We start from the raw sequence: 19,707 nt of genomic DNA, 5'->3' as shown, positions 1-19,707 counted from the left end.
CCCAGAGAAGGTGTGGGGTCTCCATCCTTGGAGATACTAAAAAGCTGTCTGGACAGATTGAGCAACCAGCTGTAACTGACTGCTTTGGGCAGGGCAGTTGGACCAGATGATGTCCAGGGGTCCCTGCCAACCTCAGCCATGCTATGACCTTCATTCTGATGCTGTGCTGTGAGACAAGGCTTTCAGGACTTCAGACAGCACTGACACATCCTGTCCAGGAAGTGTCCTGGAACTCATTTATAAAATGTGTCATTTTATACACATTTATGTGTATAATTAGCACATGGCCGTGGTCTGGTTCTCCACTCTTCTCTTACCCTCTGATCCCTGCACAACATTCCTGCCCCACACTGAAAGATGAACAAGAAAATGCCACTTCATTAAACAGCCAAGTGCCATTTGTTGGACAGACAGTGAGGAACTCAGGGCTGTGTCAGCAGAGGGGGAGCTATCGGTCAAGTGAATCTGCTGTTATATATTCCTCTGGGAAAGAAGAAGGTCCTGGCCACTGGCAAGGCATGGCATTACAGGGCACTCCTGCCATAGTGTGTGGGGTTGGAGAAAGTAACAAAAATATCAGATGAAGACTGCATCTGCCTTCTTGCCCATTGCTGTGCTCTCTCATGAGACAGCACTAGTCAGCTCATGCCCGCTCCCTCTGCCCTCGTACAGCGCCTGGTACAGCTTTCTGATTGCTAGGGTGTGTGAGAGATATCAAATAGCCTGCCTCAAGGAAGGCAAAAATCTGCATGGCCAGGGGAGAGCTCCAGCCTCCAGAAGGTTCAGGCTCTTGGCTTGGATAAACCCAGTTGTCAATAATCAGAAAAAACGGGTGAGGGACAATGACTGAAATGCTGGTGCTTTTCACCATTGTCCCACTATTGCTAATGACTGTGTAGAAGAACACACAAGGGGTTAATCTAATTAGCCAGTTTTACTCCTGGGAGTGGCAGAACTCAGCCAAATTAGAATGTCCACCGCAAAGCCTCTCCCAGGTTTACCAGCCCCCAGGGACTGGGAGAAGAGAGGCAATGTATTCCCAAAGCAGCGGTGTTTGGTACAGCACATACTGTCACACTGTGCCATGGGCATGGCATGTGGCACCAGTCAAGCCATGCTGCTAAAGGGATGACCCTGGAAAAGCGTGTCAGAGCCAGGCATCCCCCTCAAACAGGGCTGCCCCAGGCTCCCTCTTCCATCTGCTAGTGCAACTCCCCTTTTGTTTTCATTGCTGAAAGCCAGGCAGAGACTGTGAAATAATCCATTTGGAGTCACTGTTTCTCTTGTCTCCAAGGAAACTCTGCTTTATGCTCAAAATCAAAGCCAGCAGGATTTTCAGGGAGGGAGGTCTCCACAGGTAGCAGCAGGGAAGTACCTGAAGTGGGAGAAGAGGGAGGAATCTGTGCAGAAGGGGAGGAGTTGGGAAGAGCTGTGCACAAGTGCAGCAAATATGGAAGGGCAAGGCAAGGGGTCACTGCAAAAGCTGTATCAGTCTTTCCAAGGTGGATTTCTAGTGCTGGGTCACTTAGGGACAGGGCAGGAGTTAAAGAGCCCATCCCTGCATGGTGGGAGGGGAGGCTCAGCGCTTGCGAGGATGGGACGTGCCCCTCTGCTCAGTGGTCTGAAAACTGCCATTAGCAGCTGTCAAACCCTACTTGCTTTTGGGCAGACCATGGGCACTCCAGAGTGGGAAGTTACACCCCCCCTCTGACAGCTGAGTGAGACAGGTGCTTCGCAGGGACCGTCTTTGCAAGGACAGTGAGGAAGGAGTGGAGGTCTCCGCTCCCGCCTGGCTCCCCCATCCAAAGCTCGGTGCCTGTTGGCAGGAGTGTTGAATCCAGCCACTGCACTCTTGGCTGGACATTTGTTTTTTTCAGTCCTGAGAACCAGGATCTCTATCCTCACAGGGCTCACAGACCCCCTGGCTGGAGGCATCCTTGCCCCTCATGCTATTGGATCATTTAGAGCCTGGCCCATTGCTTGCCCTTGGGAAGGGAAGTACCAGCTGAAAGCAGTGTAGCCAAAGTGCCAGTGCTGAAAATTTCCATTCACAAGCCCAACTGGGGTGAAGTCCGCCATCTCTGTGTTGCTATAGCAGCTCCTGGCAGGGCTTCCTGCTCAGTCAAGTGCTGGGACATTTCTGTTTTCCACTTGGTACCTGGCAGCCAGCTCCCCCCAGACAACTCATACCACAACAATGGACCCAGAAGGAGAATAGATCTGCCCAGGGCCAATCCACTGACCCACCTCTGTGACAGAGCATCAGCTAGGGGAAGAGGAATCTGAAACAGGCACCAATTTCAGTCCAGCTAAGCTCTACAATGACAAAGTGATTACCAGCTGAGCAGTGGGTTTGCGGCCTAAGTCCAGTTGTGGGAGGACAGGTGCTCTCCCCATTGCCCCCTACTCATGCCAAGGTCCTGTGAGAAGGTTGTCTCACTCAAGCTGCCCACCAAGCATTAAATCCCAGCCCGGAACATACAGTCCCACTTTTAAAGCACTCCCCTCTGGGCAGCCCCCTGTCCTAAAGCAGGCAGGAGCTATCCCTGCCACTCTCTCATGCACATGCCCAAGGAAATCTGCTCCCCTCCTTCCCTGCTTCAGCCCCTGGAGTTGGCACCACTCTTACTCATGCATTCAGATTTGCTGACAAAACCACTCACCTGGAAGCAGTACAGGTTGTCAAGCAGGGAGGGCAGCGGGTCTTTTTCGTCTTGGGGGATTATTCTGAGTTGTTTTGTCCTTTAATTCTTTCAGCTCAAAGGCAGGAAGCAGGATTTTCTCCCTAGAAAGATACAGTGTTAGCAGAGAGCTCTGAGCAGTACCTCCTGAGAGAGGAAAGGAAGACTGTAATATGCTCAGGATACATGGCAGTAAGGGGTGGGGGAGTGGCATGTAGGAGGAGACTGAAAAAATCTTCGTTGATTGCAGGAGACCAAAGCACGGAAAGCACCTGTCACCAGGAGGTTGCATGGAGCCCACAGTGGGTTTCGCAGTACCGGTGGGTTTGCACTTTCTTCTGCCTCCTCACACAGGCTGCAAGGAGAGTTAGCAGTAAGAGAGCAGAGCAGCTGTTTAATGAGATCAGATCTCATCCCCATCCCAGTCCTGCCCCTCATGAGGGTTCCTTCCACGAGGGAGGCTGCATGCATAAGTACATCCAGCAGCAACAGCTGGATCCTGGACGGGCAGGTCCTTCACTGGTCTAGTCTGTGTGCACAGGACCTCGGAGGTGCAGACACACCCCTGGGGTTTGTCTGGATCAGCCTGAGGGGTGGACATGTGTCTGTGCCTCAGGCAATTGCTGCAGTTCCCCTCTGATGTATTAGGCAAGTCACAAGGAGGAATCAGCTCACTGAGTGTGCAAAGGCAATACACTAGCAGCACAGTCTTTAAGGGAGACAAACTCTGCCTTCAAGGAAGCAGGCAAAACTTCCACCGTCTTTACTAACTGATTTCTTAAACATTGATTCCTGATGCAGGGAATTTCTTGGATAGAATTCCCACATTTCAAAATTTCTATCATTGTACTATGCTAAAACCACAAGTCAGGTTGCAGGTGTCAGAACCACACAGCCTGTGCTGGCCTCTGAATGCAGCAGAGCAAAAAATTACATCCAGAAAACAAGGCACAGCACTAAAGTTACAACAGCACCCGTTTCCATTCCTACCAGATGCATGACTCACAATGGACATAACAGCTGTTTCCTGAAAGTAGCCTTCTCCTTAATTCAGGTGACCTCAGTGGGGGGGCTTTGCTGTGTGCTCTGGCTTTGGCACACCAATGCTGATGTGTTGTGTCTGCAGCTGGAGCTTGTCACAGAGTTTGAACTCATCCAGCCAGGAGTAGGTCAAAGCCAAAGCATCATGCTCATCTGACAGAGGGCCTTGGTACTGAAATCCCTCCAAACCCTATGCCCCCATCAGCTCTGCAGAAAGAAGAGAGCTGGACCTCTTCAGCCCACGTTACAGAGAACAGCCTCAGCATCAACTGGATTTTTCAGACATTGCTTCCAGAATTGTTTAGGTTTGAAAAGACCTTTAAAAATCATTGAGCACAACCATAAATCAGATGGTAATTAGATGGGACTTGGCTGGAGTTTGGGATCTTGACTATCTCTGTCATTCTCCCTTGTTTAAACCTGCTTCATCAGCACAGACACAAGTCACTGCTGCATCAGGAGACAAGGACATACTCTCTGCACCCAAAAAATTGATTTGTCTTCACAAGATTTGGTGGCTCACATAGGAGTAACAGCCTTAATCTTCCTATTGAAGGTTCAGTCACATCTCAGGTCATGCAAGTGTCAACTGTGGACTGGAAACCCAAGCCCTGTGCCCTGAAAAATTTCAGTCATCTTTCCAGCCAAGCACATGTTGGAGTGGGCTGCACAAGAAAATAACTATCCCAAAATTAATGTCTCTGGTTATGGGGAATAAGTTCCAGCTCTCTGTCTGCACCACACACCAAAACCCTTCTGCAGAAATGTGGCTCAGAGCCAGTCCAGCCACAGAGGTAAAGGAAGATGGATCATGGCAGCCTGGTCTGGTGCATGGCTGGTCTCCTTTGCTTCTTCTACTGGGTCAACAAGAGTGGCTGTTGCTGGGGCAGTCCCAGAGAAAGGACATCTCCTATTCTTCGTGCCCCTGCTTCTCACATGGCTTGACTGGCAGCTGCTCTTGCAGAAGAGCCCCTGGCTGCACTGCTGGCTGCTGCTGGAGGCTGGTGACCTGCAGCAGAGCACTCCTGGGCTGGACAAGTGCATTTCTGATATTACCCAGAGAGTGGCAGAGCTGCCACGCACTTGGCCACTCCTCAGCTGCTGTGTTTCCCTGGTTCCACTTCAGGCAGCAGTGTTTGGCCAACAGTGAATGGTTGTCCTTTCTACCTCCAACCCCTGAAGTTCAGCTTGGCTTCTAGAATCTGTACTAATTTCTCCCCTTTTTTAATCTCCATGTTAGCACCCACAGGCCTTTTTAAGCCATAAACTCACAGTGACAAATGCCTTAAACCTTCTCCTTTGGCAGTTTTTCACCATGTTTCATTTCAACCTGTGGCAATTTCCAGACAACTTTGAGTTATTAAATAGGACACAAAGCAGCAGCCTGAAGCTATGGAGGAGTTGAAGAGCTCTGCTCCCTCCAGATGGAGCTGCCTGATGGTCAGGCAGTCTTCCCAGGGTAGAGCAATCCTTGGGGAACAAATCCCATGGTCAGCTAACTCCCACAAGTCTCTCTTTGTTCTACAAGTTCCAGGCATGCTTGATCATCCACATCACACAGAGGCCACGTGATGCTCTAAGTTTTCAACAAGGGGTAAAAAGGAAACTCGCAATGTCACCTTGAGAGAGGCAATGAGAAAAGACATGAGAACTGTACCTCATGTCACAGAGTCACCTTTCAGAGGGTGTTCTGACACTATCCTTGCACAACCACTTGAAGATAAAGGAATGGCTTGATGGGAAACAGCCTGGAATAGCTTTCCCAAATCAGCTCCCTGGAGATTTCCTTTCAAAGCACCTTTCAAAATGATTTGTTCTAATCCTAAAAGTAGACTAAAAATGTTACATAGGGACAGGGCAGTTTGTTTTGCACCCATTCTGTCTTTAAACACATTCTCAGTCTGTATCTCTGCCCAACTTGGAAAGACCCCAGTTCTAAAAAAGTGAAGTTCTGGGCAAAGGCCTCATCAGACAGATTTTTACAGAGGGTTTGTATGTCTAAGGGAGAGGTTTGCAGTTCCAGTAAAACAACTCCTTCTTTATCTTCTCTGCTTTTTAAGAAGAACTGATTATGTAGTGGATCTTTAAGACACCTAACAATGGGCTAAGGGTTGACTCCTAATGATGAAGGAAAGCTCACATGTGAGTCTCTGTTAGAATGCAGTCACAGCAAACCCAGCTTGGACACATGACCTGGAGGAGGCATTGAGGCTGCAGGGCTGGGATACAAAACTCGAGTAGAAGATGGACCCACCATCCCATGGCTTTGCTGGCTTCCAGCAAGCTCTTAGCATATCAGCCTTTTGAAAGTGTTTGATTTCTCTGAACTGCTGAAAAGAAAACCCTTAAGGACCATGCTTAGTCCTTAAGTGAAGTGGAGGCAGGTAGTAGTAGTGAATGGCAGGTAAGAGTGGCAGCCCTGTCACCTGAATGTGTGGGTGACTAGGAGGATGGATGTGGGCCATCCACACTTAGACCTGTCCTAGGACATGGATGTCTTCTGCTGTTGTGTAAAAAGCCACTGGGATATTCCCAGCTGCTAATTGTCGTGGGGAAAAATGTGATTTCTTCGTGTGTTAAGCAATCCTTCAGCCCTTCCTTCCCTGGATTTTGCAATTCTGTAGTCTTGTTCTCCTTGTTACAGTAACCTTAATTTGGGAGTTGGGATTAATTCTGTCTCCTACACTGCTCACTGGCCCTGGGAGCAGAGTCCAATTATGCAGCTGCGACCTTCATTACAAGTTAGTAGAGTTTCTGCAAATGAACATCCTTTGTGTTTCACAGAGCTGCTCAAATAATGGAATTTCCTTCCTATGGGAAATGCCAATATTTCAACATCTATTTTTGCCCTATTTTTCAACAAAAAGTCAAAATTTCAACTCTTACAACACATGAAGTTCAGGAAAATTCAGAAATGTAAAAAAAATATTTTGTTTTGGATCAGACTGATGTAAATCTACTCCTACCTGAGCTGTAATGTTTCTTCATGTGAGTGCCTCTCATAATTTTTTACCTTGTTTTATAGACTGCAGCTCTCATGGTGCTCTGCAGCATCCCTGAGTAGCCAAGCTGCCACGGTGCATTGTCCTGGATGCAGCTGGGAGAGAAAGCCGAGTGGAAGAGGGGCCAGAGGGCTAAAAGAGACAGAGCACACGATGCTGTTCTCACTGACAGCACCTGCCAGGAAGTTTTGGTTAGAATTTCTAATGGGACAACAAAACAAAGAAGGTGAAGTTAAACAATTGCATATACAATGACAAAAATCATTACCCCAGATTTTGGCTGGGCAGTTTCAACCGATGAGTGAGACAAAGTTTTGCGAGTTCCTGAAGTTTCTGTCATTCAAAAGTGCCCTCATTTTCTCCTTGGTTCTGCTGAGAGTGGATGTGACTGAAGCGTTTCAGCTATTTTGAATCCCAGCTCATGCTCTCTGCTTCTCCCAGGTGCACAGGGATCTTGTTCCTAAGGGGAGTTCTGCTTCAGGAGTTTGTGTGATCTGCTAGGTACCTTTTATATTTTAATAGTCTCTGTAAATCACTATACAGGCCCAACCAGTGTGAACTGCAGATTCATACAGTGGTTACTCTGCTGATGCCTGACATTTCAAAAACACCATTTTCTCAAACAGTTTGAGAAAGTGCACTGCCACTGGAGAATGAATCCCTTGCTCACACCCTGAGATGTTCCCTGGTGGAAGCTCACCTGGTTCCCCCAGCATGACAATAGAGGTGAGGAGTAATTTTGCTTTTCTTCCCTGCCCTAATCTACTCCTGACTCTTCCTCCCAGCCCCATGCTTGTCTACCACACTACAAACTGCTTCACAGTTGTCCTGCCTGATCCTTTTGAAAGAGACTCAATTCAGGTTTCACGCCATAAAAAAGCTATTTCTAAAGACTTCTTTTTTTTTTTTTTTTTTTTGGCTTGCCTTATTGTATTTGTACATTTGACTCTACTGTATTTTGTATTTTAGCCATGTCTTGGGAATGCAGCTTTCTTCTATGGCTTGTGCAGCACAGAGACAGTTCAAATGACAATGTGGCACTGTTTTTTAATTTCTTCCCTTCCATGAGCAGGCTGCACGTCTCCTTCCTTCACACCTCTGCTTTGCTTCTTGCAGCCTGTGCTTGGCTGTGCTTTGCACTGCACAATTGCCCACCCTGCTCTCATGCTTCCAGGTTGGGCAGCTCTCTCTTCTGCACTGCTGCAGTTTCTGTGCACAGTGGAGTTCCAGTGTGGATGCCAACAGTCCTCAGCTGCCTGCCTGAATATTAGCAGAGAGCTTGTGTTCTTTGTCACGGTGGCTGGAAAATCATTTTCTTCCTCTGAAGTAGAACAGTCATAAAAGCAAAGTACCAGAGCTGCCTTCTCTATGCTTGATTGGCATTTTAACTATTACACAACTCTTCTCACCTAAATGAGATGCTTCTTTGCTAGAACTAGGCAGTTCTCTTGCAGTCACTTATAAGTTTGGACAACTGAATTCCAGACGTGCCCAGTTGCTCTGACAATTCACACAAGTGAATTCACACTGGCAGAAGCATTTCTCAGGGCCCATCTTCACACACCCTTTGAAGCACTGTGAAATGCATCCTGCCAGAAACATGAACAGCATGACTCCTAGGGATTGCCTTTACAAATATACTATTTCTTATTGAAACTCTCATACAGATTCTTTCAATAAGAGAATTCCCTGCTGTGGAGAAGGATAGTCTTCAGTACAGCACAAGGTGGATGTGCCTTGCCACAGTTGCCCTTGGAGGAGGGAGAAGCCAACACAGACGTGATGGCTGGGCCTTTTCCTGTCCCTTTCTCCAGATCCTTATTTCTCAAAACTGCATCTACCCAGCAAGAGGCAATTCAGACTGGAAGTTTAGCTGAATATCCACAGTAGAGTGACATGAATGTGATCTGACCTTATCCCTTCATCTCCCGCCTTGTCTGATCTCACTGCATTCCTTCTGAGTGGTTTTCAACTAATGAGGGTCAAATTTGAGCTGTTTTTTCCCATGGCCCAGGGTATAGGTCAGGTTGGAAAAGCCCTCTGAGATCATTAAGTCCAGCCACTCCCCAGTGGAAGCAATGGCTTCCAGCTCCTCATTTGTCATCATCCTGCCAGCATTGGTGTAGCTGCACTTCAGTTGGTGTATTGATCCCACCACCTTTTTGGAGGGAGAAGCCCTAATTTTGAAATGACCATTCTCAGATGATTCCATGGTTTCTAACACATCAATAACCTTTGTGTCTTTGCTGTTGCATTGATCTCCATCCCCTGTCTTCACAGAGACAGCAAACCATCCTCAAACATCGGTGCTCTGTCCCCAGGCTTACTCCTAGTGAATAAACCTTCACAGTTTTTCTCACTTTGCCCTTTCTCTCCCCAGCATCACTTCCCTGCTGCTCTTCCCCAGCTCCCCAGCCTCCCTGCCACCACAGCTGGGTGATGATGGGGCAACTAAGAATGGTTAGGGAAAAGGGAATCCCACTCAAGAATAAGTGTTGGGTTCTTGGGAAACACAGGTTATTGGATTGGAAGCAATCACTCTGGAACAGTCTCTGGCTTGAGTGATGTTAGAAGGTCCCTGGGAAGCCAAGAGGGGACAAACTGAATCTTCAGTGCAGGATGATGTTATTCCATAGGACAACTATGGTATCAGGAAGGCCAGAAGTGGAAGAGCAACTGTGTTGAGAGGAGCTGCACTTAGGATAAACCATATTGTTGGAGTGTATTTTTTACGTAGCCAAGCAATACAAAAAAACCAGACAGTCCTTGGAAACAGCAGCAGTCTTCTGAACACCAGCGGACACAATTGTTATTTGTTCTGAGAGTGTTTTTTTCTGTGGATGAGACTCTGCAATACACAACCTTCATGTACACCCTATTCTATGTCAATAATCTGAAATATCTGAACTGGCAATTAATTACATCAGGGGAATAACTCACATGATTTTGCAACAACAGCACACAACTTTCATTTGGGCATCCTCTATAAGTGAGTTGTAAGAACTGGAAGATGTCACAAAGGCCTTCTCTTGTTTCCAGAAGCTTAGTCTGATGCTACTGTGGGCTAAGTCTGTCTTCTCCAAGCTGGGAAAACAGGATGGAAATGCTTTACTTCTGCTGCTTTGATGATATATTTGTCCAAATTTAACTTGGCCCATTTTCTTTGGCATTCTCTGCATGGCATTACCGTTGGCATTGTGCTCTTCCCCAACAGCTCCCAGTGCTGTATATGTGTATATGTATTACAAGGACAAAAGGGACCAAGTGTGATCATCTAGTCTGACCTCCTTTTTCAGGACAGGAATAGCCTTGTGTTAATTAATTTTCTTTTAAGTGGAATATACTATTTAGTAAAATTTTGGAACCTGCATTACTCTCTTTTGGTGGTTATGAATTCACCAGAATTTCAGGCAAATTATATAAGCCTGGATCTACCTGACCCTGGAAATGATACATGATCAATAGGTAGAAGCAGTCAGGTGCCGCTGTACAGGAGCTGGCCTGAACTTACTAATGTTAATGGCAATGCTGGCATTGACACACCAAGAGGTTGTAGCTTAATCACCATGGATAAGCCAACACTCATGCATACCAGCAGACACACTCTTAGGGGTCAAAATGAAAATGAGGTCTGGGGTATGAAAATCTTAGTAAAGGTGGATGATCCTGCAGCTTTCAAGGGGACTGCAGCACTTCCAAGTTTTTTCTAGATGCCCCCTTAGATCATCACCTCCCTCAGCATAGATTTACATGGTTCTTCCCCTCCTCCCAGGTGAGATCTTAGACTACAGACTGGAGGACTGTGTTGACTTCTGGGGTCTGGTTGTGCAATTTGCTTTCCATTAGGAGTCTACCCCATTATTCAGTGGCTTTCTGGAAGGAGAATAAAAAACTGCAAGACTTCAGAAAACACAGAGCTCTAGAGGAGATCTCTACCCTTGGTTTTCCTTCACTGAATTTCAGAATTCCCTAAACCCATCTGCTTTCAACCACTCCTGATGGACTTTTTCTTTAATTCTCTCAAGTTCGCTCTAAGAAAAGCACACTCTACCTTTGTCTTCTCCAGGGACTTTATTTCACTCTTTTATCGACACTCTTCTGTCATATTTCTTAGGCTCCTCATTTTGACAAAACATCTCTTCACCTTGGGGTAGAGCCTTGCTGTAAGACTCCCAGTTGGAGAACTCAAAGATTCCCAGATCCAGAAGGAATCTCCACATCTTTCCTACTGTGGGGCATCTCCTGGCAGCTGTATCACAAAGATTCAGAATCTCCTCTTTCCAACTGCTGGTGACACCAAGTGCATCTCCTTGCCAAACTGTCTTTGTCGTCATAGAAGGATATGTTATACCAAAGGTGTATGTAGCTATCTGCCTATCTTTGGATCTTGTCCAGTCAGTAGGATTTCTGCCAGATCACCCTATTATAGGCCTGAAAATATTAATGCAGTCTGAAGTCAATAAACCAGATTTCAAATTAACAGTAGAACAGGTTGAGCTTCATAAGTTTTTCCCTTTCTACTACATCTTTGAAGTATTACAGTGGGAAGCACAGCCTTCCCTTCAAATGGTTCTGCAGAGCTAGTCTCTCAGGGAGAGTTTTGTTCCTTTTTGGTGCTACAGAAGGGTTTGCTGTCCACACTTCACCCCGCGGAGCACAGATCTGGTGCCTGAATCTCCCTGGCCCACGTAGGCAGCACACACAGACAGTACTGGGCTGTGATTTGGAAGGTCTCCGTGCATGGGAAGGGTGCTCCAAACTGGCTGTCCTGTGCCAGCACACAGCACTGCTGTTTTGGGTGGCCACACTATTTAGGATCCCTCCTGCCTCCACCAGAGCACCCTTGCTGAGTTTCCAGACAGGGAGCTTTCCCCCCATCCCCTATCATGGGTCATAAAGCAGATGGGAGATGCGGTGGCCCCAGATGCTCATGGGTCTCAGGTGGAGCTCAGGCAGCACACAGGGCCCAAGCTCTTGCTCAGAGAAGCTTGGAGTGGTGCTGTGCTGGCTGCACTCTGTCAACAGAGGCAACACAAGCTGTCTCACAGCTCATTACAGAAACTGAGCCAAAGGGAAGGCACGTTTCCAGCTTATCAGGCCACCTCCTCTGTGAGCTCTCTGATCTACTTTTCCAGTGATTGTTCCTGACCTAGGAGAAGCCCCTGAGAAATCTCACTGTTCATAGCCTGCAGCTAAACTGGCATCTGCAAGCAGCCAGGGTGGGGAGCCAGGAGCATGGCACACACTGTCTGACTAACCAGATGGAAAATTCCACTCCTCTTCATCATGGCAGACCACGCTGAAGCACTTGGGAAGCAAAACAGCAGTGTGTTTATTTATTTGCCAGGCTGCTGCTTTTCTTTGCTCCCATGAATTGTGTACATTTGCCAGGATACCTACACTATCTGCTCAGCCCTCTTTTAGCACTGTGATAAGCAGTATCTCTGGAACAATGTCCTGCCTACTTGTCTCTGCTTTGTAATATTTTTTTTTAGCACTGCTGACACTCAGTGCAGAGCAACATGAAGGGCGAAGGTCCAGCATGGCAACCAGCAGAACTAACCTGTCTTTAAGCTGTGGCCATACTGAGCACAAGAAACTGGTTCCCCTGCCTTCCTTGCACCTCTGGAGTGATCAGCTCTGGACAACCTCTCCTCACCCCAGGTTAACTCAAAACCTGTTACCTTGTGTAAAACTGGGCAAACAACTTAGTGTCTTCTTACTTAAAGACATGAATGATAAAGTAACACTGACGAATGCCAGCCTTTCAACAGTGCAAGAATCCTGGCTGAGGGTCTGAAAGCTCCCGTGTGCTCCCAGCACCCATGGCCCTCTCTGACTTGTACATATTTTCCCCTCTTCCTGGTGCTTTCCCATGCACACACATGCTCTTACCTCCCAGATCTTCAGCTGTGCATGGTCTCATCTCCCCGGATGGAGATGAGAAAAGCATGCAAGCGTCTGAGCAGAGAGCCTTGTGCTACAATGTCACTGCCACTCAGGTCACCAGCATACAGTCAGTGCTAACCAGTGAGACTAAATCCCATTGGAATTACACAGCTATAAATCCTGGAAACTATGCTTCACACTTTGAATGTACCATTGCTGATTCCCTTGCAACACTGTGCAATGAAATGATACAGAAACAGCAAATAAAGAAATAAACATTACTCAGACTCTCCCCTCTAACACTTCTACACCATGGAGTGTCTCGCTAATGGCCACAAGGCACCCACTGCATCTGATCACATCAAGGACAAGGAAATGCAGAGCTCCACAATGATCCCGGGGCTGAATGTCCACCTTGTAGCAGCAACATGCTTTGGCACTGACAGTAAGGCAAGCAAGTTGCAGGAGAGAAGTGTTCTCTGAGGGATTTTACTTAGGTACTCAGAAACAAGGTTATTTAGTAAAGCTTCAATTCCATGATATGATACCTTGTACAAGTTTTTATATGCATATATGTTTCATTCACAGGTTTAAAATATTGTTTAAAAAAAACCCCAATCGATGGGGGAAGTCTGTTAGCACTTCCCAGTTCAGATAATTTACAATGTGGTGTCAGAAGAGAGACTGACATTGAAAGAGGTGGTGCTCGCTTAATAACTAACAAAGCATCTAGCACAAAAAAATTGAGTTCTGGTTCAGATGAGAATATTGCATAGTTGTTGTAGAAAATAAAAGATGGACAGAGTGCAGTGACATAGCCAGTATCCTGTCTTAATTTACATGCAGCCCAAGAACAAAGCTGCTTCTCAAAGGTCAGAAGTGTGTGAACATCTATTCACATAAAATCTGTAAGGTCAAATTACGTTAGTGATACCCCATACCCTCACCCCCTGTTCCTGTGACAGTGGGAAATGGCCAAAGTCTCTGAAAACCAGAAATAAGAAAGTGTATTTCCTGGTCTTTTCAAGTCCCTTAACATTTTTAATGTTTCCCAGGATCAGGACTCCTGCCCACAGTTGGGATCTCCTGTATGACTAACAAAGTCGTCATGCAAAATCGAGCAGCAGTATTACCTTTACAGAGTGCTCACCACACCTTCACACCGTAGAGCTTGAGCAAAGCCTGCGGAGGGCACGGGGGGCAGGGGAAAGCTCAGGCTGGCTCAGAAGCCAAGCTCTGCCTGCTCGGGTCGAATGACAGACTCTGCCCGCTTCCAACTGCACAGTAACGCCAGGCTTTTGAAGATGGAAAGAAATCCTTTGGAGAGGAGGGGTTAGCCACAAGCATCATATCCACAGCTCGCTCCTTACTCCTTCTTTGTGCCCGCGGCTTCCGCTGGCCCCGCGAGGGAGGCCCCGTTCCACGCCGAGCACGGGGCCGCTGCCCCGGCCGGGAGCGGGGGAAGGACGGAGAGCGGGGCCGGGGGGTCTGTCCCAGCGCTGTGCGGGGAGCGGGGTCTGTCCCAGCGCTGTGCGGGGAGCGGGGCCGGGGGGTCTGTCCCAGCGCTGTGCGGGGAGCGGGGTCACTCCCAGCGCTGTGCAAGGAGCGTCACGGCCGGAGCAGGGGCTGACCGGGCTCGGGGGGATGCCGGGCAGGGACGTCTGAGGGCAGGGGGAGCAGCGGCGGGTGGGACGCAGAAAGGAGTCAGGAGGCCTGAAGTCAGGTCTTGCAATGCTGAGCGCTGAGTGGCACAGAGTCTGTCCTGGGGATAACAGGGACTCCCGCTGAGAATCGTGCTGTCTGCTGGGAAAACGAACCAGTCGCAAAGTCAAACCACGGGAGGACCTTCTCAGAGCACACAGTCCTGCACTGGTGTCCCTGGGAAAGGCCAAATGAGCTCCATCCCAAGCCCCAAACACTCCAGTTGTGACTTGCAGCACGGGAATGGTGTCCATGGTGTGCTTACTACCAAGTCTGCTGGCCTAGGCTGATCCAGTGGCAGAAATAACATCAGCCCTTCTGTTGTGCCTGGGCACTTGCCCACTAGGAAACTGGAGCAGCATTTATCCTTGAAGAATTTCCTGTGGTGGTTGTCCTTCCTCTCAGCTCACATACCTGTCCTGTTGGGGCAGAGGTGGGTTTTCCATCCTACTTCCTCATACCCTCTCTGTGGTCATGTAGGTAAAACCACAGGTTACCTTCTGGTGTGTAACCTCTCTCTCAAGCACAGGGGAACTTGCTCCCAAGAGCAGAGACTCTGGTCCATACTGGCAGGACATGGGACATTTCCTCTCTAACTCGCTCGTCTTTCAAATCTGTTCCCAATCTTGGACAGTCTTTCCCCAGCCAAGGCACACAGGTCAGTAGGGAGGCAAAAAAGATGATATTCATATTGCCAACGTCAGGAAGCCACCTGAAGCACTGTTTGTTCTCCTTTCATTGACATCAATGCCATTGAGTTGGTGTACAACAATGTGTGCTCCAACAAACTTGTGGATTGTGTGCACTGGAGTTCATCTGGTTCTAGAGGGGACTGCTCATTATTTGATTCCTTATAGCCAGCCTCCAGCACAGCTAATTCTGAAGGGCTGAGACACTGGAGGGTCCCAAGGCTGACCCAAGCTGGAAGATAAGAGCAGTTATTGGCCTGCCCACATGCACGTGGGGAAAGAATCCAATAATGTGTTAGAAGACCCCAGATCATAAATTGCCACGTAGGGCGTGAAGGTCAGGTGCACAGACTGGGGGGTATAAAGGCCCAGGGATTACTTTGTTTGGGGTCCATCTCTGGAGGCACCAACTCAAGCTGAAATAAACTGACTCTGCCTCAGAAATGAGGGTCTGAACTCTTCTACAACATGGTCAATGTCTCTGTCCAGGTGGAGGTCAGTGATGAGTGGTGTCCCTTACGGCTCTATCTTGAGATCGGGGCTCTTTAATCTTCATCAACGACAGAGACAGCGAGATAGAGTGCACCCTCAGCAAGGCTGCAGATGCCAGAGGAGAAGGAAGGGATGGACGAGCTTGAGAGAGGGCCCGTGAGAACATAATAAAGTTCAACAAGGCCAAGTGTAAGGTACTGCACGTGGGTCAGGGCACTCTCAAGCACAAACGCAGATTGAGGGGAGAATGGATTCAGAGCAGCCCTGAGGAGAAGGACCTGGGCATATTGGTACATGAGAAGCTCAACATGGGCACTGTCACCCAGAAACTCCCTGTGTCCTGGGTTCATCCCCAGCAGTGTAGGGCAGCAGGTGAGGGGGAATTCTGGCCCTCTGCTACACTCAGGTGAGACCCCACCTGCAGTGTTGCCTCCAGCTCTGGGGCCCAGCATCAGAAGGATGTGGAGCTGTTGGAGTAGATGCAGAGGAGGCCATGGAGACGCTCCAAGGGCTGGAGTCCCTCTGCTCTGCAGAGAGGCTGGGAGAGCTGGGGATATTCAGCCTGGAGACAAGAAGACTCTGGGGTGACCTCATTGCAGCCTTTCAGTACTTAAAGGGAGCTTCTGAAAAGAGGGAGAGTGACTTTTAACATGGGCAGATAGTAACAGGACAAAGGGGAACGGTTTTAAACCAAAAGAGGAGAGATTTAGATTAGGTGTTAGGAGGAAATTCTTGATTGTGAGGATGGTGAGGCCCTGGCACAGGTTGCCCAGAGAAGCTGTGGCTGTCCCATCCCTGGAAGTGTCTGAGGCCAGGTTGGACAGGGCTTGGAGCAATTTGGTCTAGTGGAAGGTGTCCCTGCCCATGGCAGGGGGTGGAATGAGATGCTCTTTAGGTTCATTCCAGTTCAAACCTGTCTGTGATTCTATGACTACACATCTCCAGATTTATGACCTTCCTTTTGTGTTCTCATGTGGGTCCTTCTTTAAATGTAGATAGGCTGAAATCCTGAGGTTGGGTGCCACAGCACAAGGAACTAAAGCAGGAACCCATTCAGGGATGCTACACAGAGAGGCAAGAACACAGTGAATTTGTATAAACATATCCAAAACCACGAAAGTACAATTTTTCAGTAAGAAATTGTGAAAAACCAAGTGCTTGCTTCCCCATCTAGTGGTTATGTTCAGAAGGAAGAATGCTCCAGTAAATATTATCTGTTGGTCTCTGGAGGCTGGGGCGATATGCATGCAGTGTTCCAGTGAACTATGATCAAACACCACAAATATGGTCTTATGTGTTTCTGCACATTGATCCTATTTCAGATAGAAAAGGACTTGCAGTTATAACTATCCATGTCCTCGTCCCCTTTTACCTGCACAGCTCCTTTCAAACAGTCTCTTTAGAATGAAAGAGATCAAATATATCACAGAACCATAGAAAGGTATAGATAGGGCAAGACATTTTGTACTTAAAGTTGTTGCTTGGAGCAAAGCTGACTTCAAAGTTAGATCAGGTTGCTAACTCAAATTTGATCCAGCTAAATTTGAAACTCTCCAAGGTTGAAAAGTAAGGATGGGCCACTGCTTAGTAATCCAGTGTCAGTGGTCTGTATGCCAGTACTGCTCCACCAGCTTGGGAAAGCACTTCAGGAAAACAAAGTCCTAGAAAAAAAAATGCTCCCAAGTCCTGTCAGAGAATGGGTGTGCAGCTCCCTTTTTGTTTGCACGCTGTAATGGCTGCTTGCATTTCAGCTCTCAGGTTGTGGCAAACACAGGCTCAAACTGCCAGGGTCTCCCAGCAGTGCAGGGCAGTGAGTGAGATTTCTAAGCCTCTTACCTCAGCCCCCGAGCAGTCCTAATTGCTGACAGCTTTGCTCAGGCTTTCAGGCTCTAATGTCTTGCAGAGCCTACACAAAGCTATGAGGACACCAGCACACTTATCTGAGTTGTGGGCCGGTGTGCCTGGGAGGGTCACAGCTCAGGAGCAGCACTAACATTGCAAGTAAATCAGAGATGTTAACCTCAGACTGTGAATGCTTCTGAGGCATTTCTTCGTGTTTGTAAGTGTGCTTAGCTGTGCACACATGCACTTTGCTGGAAATGAGACACAACTTGGAACAACCCAGCTTGCTTCCTCTGAGAGAAAACATCAGGAAGGTGATGATGGCTCAATGACCCCGCCATGGTGTATTTAGCACTGTGTCCCAACTCCTATGTTTTGACATATCCCCTCAGCTCCTCATGGCAAGCAACACTTCCATTCCTCTGCTCCCTGGGCCTTGTAAGCCTCCTTCTTGTTATCCCAGACCACCACCTAGTGGGTGCTGGAGATCCCACCACAGCCCAGGAGAGGGCTACACCATGGCCCTGGGAGACCAGGCTGCTCTTCTGAGTGGCCCTTAAGTGATGCCTGGATGAACAGAGCTGTGTGCCAGCAGGATGTCATTGGAATTTTGGAGTTTCCCTCTTTTGGGTTGTTTGTTACATGCAAAGCAATTAACAGAAAAATCTTCCACTTCATGTCAGAGGTGCCTTGTCTCATGCTGTTATAGGGTCTGCAGTTGAAACTCCATACAGTTCCTGGAAATGCTGAGTAAGCCCCCAAATATTCCCTTATTTTTATAAGCCAGATTCAGTTCTGCAATGTGTTGAGCATGCGAGTAGCTTCACTCATGAATCAATCCACTGACAGGTTGTATTGATCATTCCACCTTAGCAAGTATTTTACCCTGTAGATTTTCCCGCTGAAATAATTGCAAATCCTTGCAGATGAGTCTACTAGAAAGAACTGAATGTAATAACAGCCTGAAAACCTTCTGAAACTACACCAGTGAAAAGACAAGGTGTAGGCTGTTGTCGTGGTTTTGCTCTGGGTAAATTTTTTTCTCACCCCCGCCCCCCCCCCAATTAATATAAGTTGGGAGAAGGTTTATGCAGATGAAAGAGACCTATTTTGGGGAGAATAATATCAGGATTTATTATTAGGAAGATAAAACTAAAGAACTACATCTACGATAATAATAAAATGGTTGGTTGGTTCCTCAAAACTGTCAGGAGATGACCTCTTTCCTTACAGCTGGACAAAGACTGATGGCTTTCCTTCCTCGGGGAAAAGTCTATAATTCAGTCCTCCCAAAGGGGGGAAAAATGTTTCATAAGAAATCCCTTGCTGAGTTAAAACCTCTGAAAATAATAATGGTGGTAGCCAACATCACTGTCATGTTGTTGAAGACCCTCACAACAGCTTACGTGCAGCTTTTAGTTTCCAGTGATGAACCATTGCCTTCACATTGCATGTTGACTGAAATAGGTCAACAGATGTATTTTCTTTATTGCTGCAATTTCCAGCAAGTGTTTGAAAATACATGGCTTGCCCACTGCTCAGTAACCCAGTGTCATTAATACAGCAGTTTCTGGCTGAGGGCCATGATGTCACAGGAGGTGTCACCTGCTACAAGAGGGATCAGGACTCTAACAAAACATTCTGAAAAGGATCTATAAGACCCACAGAAATGGCCTGGCAGCTGGGAAAGCCTGTGACATTGGTCAGTTGAGTCTGACATAAGTTCAAGCTGCTGTTGAAGGAAGGAAGCCCTATCCCTTCTAAACTTGCTTGTCCTTGCCAGCTCTCTCATGCCATAAGGAATGAATTCTCTGAGAAATAACCCCATCAGTGCAGAGACAAGTTAAAAAAATCAATTTCAGCTGGATCAATTCCAGTAGAACATGACTTACATAGAGTCCTGGATATGCTTCCCAATTAATAATGGTTATTGTACCACTGAAAATCATAGAGGTGTGGGCAGAAGGGACCTCTGGAGGCCTCTGGTACAACTTTCTGCTTGATCCAGGTCTGCCACCAGAAGCAGATAAGATGGTTTATCACCCGACCTACACGGTGTGAAGAGGTCACAGGTAGAGCGATAGAGCTGGAATGAGTTAGTGATTGCCTGTGGTGCTGTCTTCACTCCAGAGTCTCTGTTTCTTTCCTTGTTGATGAATGCTATAGATCAAAATGCCACTGTTATGCTCTGAAACAACACTCAATCCTTCAGGGTCCGAGCTCATCCAAATGACAAAGTCTCAGAAAGCCTGTAACCGGGCGGGTTGGTTTTGGTTGTCCTTTTGTTTTTTTGTTGAGTTGATGTTTATTTGTTGTTGTTGTTGTTGTTTTGTTTTGGTTTTTTTTTTGTGGGTTGTTTGTTGGTTGGTT

General features: G+C 47.5%; 1 protein-coding gene across 4 annotated transcripts in view; it reads right to left on the bottom strand.

Moving 5' to 3' along the window:
• The window catches only part of LOC114065558 (excitatory amino acid transporter 4-like), a 36,172-nt gene extending 22,352 nt beyond the window's left edge, over positions 1-13,820 (bottom strand). For 3 of the 4 annotated variants that reach the window (XM_027899582.1, XM_027899580.1, XM_027899583.1), the window contains exons 1-2: positions 6,736-6,820; positions 2,664-2,785 (exon numbers count right to left, since the gene is read on the bottom strand). The gene's annotated coding sequence lies outside the window, so the exon portion shown is untranslated. Of the gene's footprint in view, positions 1-2,663; positions 2,786-6,735; positions 6,821-13,746 lie in introns of those variants that run through there. The other variant, XM_027899581.1, reaches the window with a different exon arrangement.
• Between the last annotated feature and the right edge of the window lie 5,887 nt (positions 13,821-19,707).

This window comes from Empidonax traillii, unplaced genomic scaffold (assembly GCF_003031625.1).
Source record: "Empidonax traillii isolate 1590-97213 ecotype Southwest subspecies unplaced genomic scaffold, ASM303162v1 scaffold677:size394641, whole genome shotgun sequence".
NCBI lineage: Eukaryota > Metazoa > Chordata > Aves > Passeriformes > Tyrannidae > Empidonax > Empidonax traillii.
Note: the sequence above shows the minus strand (reverse complement) of the source record. Positions and strands in the feature narration are given on the sequence as shown.